Below are 3,491 nucleotides of genomic sequence, written 5' to 3'. Positions count from 1 at the left end.
AGATGCATTTTTTTCTCCATAAAATAAATCTATTTGCTATCCTTCTTTCACTAAGTTTAAGCTATGTGACTTGTTACATAGGAGAAGTCAATTGCAAGTACAGTGAAAAATAATTCAAATACGTTGTTGACAAGTTCCCAATTAACAGGAAGGAAAAGTAGATAACACCTTTATTTCCAGAAGTTAGATAGAACGAGGGTACAGGGAAAAGAAAAGTATAACAAATCCTTTTGCTGTTGTCCTTGAGGCTGAAACAAAGGAAGGTGAGTATTCAGTGAAGAAAAGCTCCTATAGGATGCAAGAAGGAATTCATGAACTAATGGATGTTGTATACTGCTATGCATTTTCTCCTTTGACAGGAGATTGTTCCTAAGTCAAAAACAGCAGTTTAACTGCAGGACATTCAAAAATACAGCAACACATTTTTAGATAAGAAGAGGCCAGAGTTTCTATTTCTCAGCTTTCACATCACTTCGAAAGGATACACCTATTCCTGCATACGCCTGCCATGTGCTCCTACAGATGGTGGCAGGTTGAACTGATTTACTAGGAACTAAATGAAGAGACAGTCAAGCTTCAGAAAGAACCAAGATGGTGCTAAGTCACTTGAAGGCAAACTCCAGAACTTTGACAGCAACTGGAGCATAGAACACTTCTATAGCAAACATCTATGGGAAGCTCTTTGGCCAGGTGTATGAGGGACGTAGATAGAGGTGAGCAAAAGACTCAAGGTTACCAAAAGGATGAACTGTTCCTCTTCAACCACTATGATGACACTTAAGCTGTTCTTCAAACACAGTAGACATCTGTGAGGGTCAATCAATAACAGAAAAACAACCCTGATAAGGAGTTAAATCTTTAGTAAATATCAGAAGAGCAGAAATTCTACTTTATTCTAGGCAGCCCAGCTAAATTATTACAGGTCTCTGCTTCCCTTTCAGCTGAAAGTAGTCATATAGATGTAGGTAAAGGGTACTGAGACTTCTGGAAATTCCTTAAATGGAAAACAAACAGCCTGTTTACTGACCTCCTTTCTTCTACTTGGAATGTGGGTATTATAGACAGAATTATAGATGATTTCTTGTGACTCTGAAATTAGAACGTCATGCTAATCATGGCAGAGGGAAAAGATAGAAGATGCCTTGGTCCCCGAAGGACTATGGGGGTGTCAGGACAGCTGTGATCCTCCTTTCTCCAGAACTGGGTCTGAACTGCCAATTTTTCAAAAAGTGCTATATGACAGAAAAATAATTTAAACTGGTAATATTTGTGTTTTCTGTTCCCTAAGTGATACAGAATTTGGTACCTAAAGCTATAATGCTGCATAAATGTGGAACTGATGAACAGAGAGTCTGGGAGGTAAATAATGAGGACTAACAAATATCAATTGGAAATTTCAGCGTGGAAACCTAGTGACCCTTGTAATGCATTGGTAGATGATTTGGTCAAACTTTCACCTTCCTTTTATTTTTACCTTTTGATTTTTTTATTACTCAGAAGAAGTTCCTTTTTTTTTTTTTTTTTAGCTTTCTGACTTTGTTCTTTTACCTTCAACACTTTCACTATGATTTACTGTTCCTTGATAAGGAAAGCGTGCTTGATCCTGTCACCAACACATTTAGCACACATGGAACAACTATGGGCCCTGCTGACGTGTGGTTTGTTTTAGACAATCTCATAAGAACTGTAGGTTTCATAGCATAAACTCCTCAAAGTCGGCCTGGGCTCACGCCACATGCAGATTTTTGGTGCTTTCCTAACCTTTTTGGTATAAAGGAAACGATTCTATTACCAGGGGTTCGGGGCATCCTAGTTTTGTTAGAGGTTGTATTGTAGGACAGCCCACGATGATATGTCAAACACTGGACCACTCGGAATGCCTATGGACACGGTCTCTGGAGGAGGTACCTTTCTTTTTTTGAATAGTAGACTCATCAGACTATAGCGCTAAGATGAATTAAGAAAAGATTCAGAATATTGGCGCATATTGGCTGTTTTGTATTGTGTTTAGCAAAATCCTATACAACAGAAAGTCAGACTAGAGCTAGTCACTCTCTAAGGTAAGAGAAATCACAACACCATTAAGTGATGCCTTTACATTGTTAAGAAAGGCAAAGTTGGCAGAGTCAACCTTGGGGCAGTGCAAGGCTGAAAAACCAAGTGCTACTCTTCTCCAATCTGAAATGATTTACCTGGAGATAAAGTGACATGGCACATGGTAGGCTTTCTCATGGGCACAAATGCTGGACATTTAAAGAAGATCTAAACGATCATTTGAGAGGCAAAACAGTTTTATTACAACTACTATGTGACCCCTTGGGGAGCAATGTCAGACGCAGTTATCTCTGGAATCTTCAAAATTCCTTGGGTTTTTCCTGGTTAAAAACAAACAAACAAACAAACAAACAAACAAACAAACATCCTATGGAATGGGCAAGGTACTAAAAGGGCATAGGAAGCAGAATGAAAATGATTTGACCTATGGCTCAAACACACCATTTAAGTGCTATAGGATTGGCCAGTTATCACCTTAGTGTGCATTTCAAATTTGTTGTCAGCTACATCATTTCAAATTACCTTAATCTGTGGTTTACTCTTTGGCAATACCCTCCATCATTGCCTCCTACCTTCTTTAAGTGTTGTATATTATTTATTTTGAAATATTTCAGACATGTAAAAGGGAATTATAAATAATATTGTTATACATGATATGTGTTATTATATATTATATATGTTATACATATTATGATATATATTCTCTTATAACAATATAAACAATGGGCAGCCACCACCCAGACTAAGAAATAAACCTCTAAAAGCACAGTTTTAGGTCACTTTTGCCTCTTACTGCCCCCTCCTGCCAGAGCCAACTATAATCCTTAATTCCATTTTTATTATTCACATATATGTTACAAATTTGCTACTTATATTCTTGTCTGTAAATGATCTTGTGCACAATTTTCCTTTATTTCAACTTCATATACTTTAGATTTACCCAATTTAATAAATGCAAATCAAGTTCACCATTTTCACTATTAGGTGGCTTTCCACTGGATGACTATACCAAATGCACTGGTTTCATTATTTATCTTGTTTTGGGATTTTATTATTGTTAATGTTGTTTTCTTCTAGCAAAAAATATGATACAAATATTATTTCTATATATTTTTTCTTATACACTTGTGAAAGAGTTTATGTTTCATACTTTGAGCCGTAGGGTATGGTGGTTATAAGGGTATGCACATATTTACCTTAATAGGGATTTCCAGATTGCTCCCCAAAATAGCTATAAAAACTTACACTTCCACCAGCAGCAATATGTTGGATGCCCTATTTCTCTACAGCATTACCAACACTGTTATTGGCAAACGTTGAAATTACTGTCTAGTTTAGGGGCATAGTTTTGCATATCTTCTGATGAAGTTGAAATACTTTTCATATATTTACAAGTTACAGCCCCCTCAAGAAAATGAGTTTACATATTTTGCCAC

General features: G+C 36.6%; 1 pseudogene; it reads right to left on the bottom strand.

Moving 5' to 3' along the window:
• Positions 1 to 758: 758 nt before the first annotated feature.
• On the bottom strand, positions 759 to 2,210 carry LOC102955451 (annotated as a pseudogene).
• Positions 2,211 to 3,491: the final 1,281 nt, after the last annotated feature.

The sequence above is a fragment of the Panthera tigris genome, chromosome B1 (genome assembly GCF_018350195.1).
Source record: "Panthera tigris isolate Pti1 chromosome B1, P.tigris_Pti1_mat1.1, whole genome shotgun sequence".
Taxonomy (NCBI): domain Eukaryota; kingdom Metazoa; phylum Chordata; class Mammalia; order Carnivora; family Felidae; genus Panthera; species Panthera tigris.
This window is presented reverse-complemented; position numbering and strand designations above follow the sequence as displayed.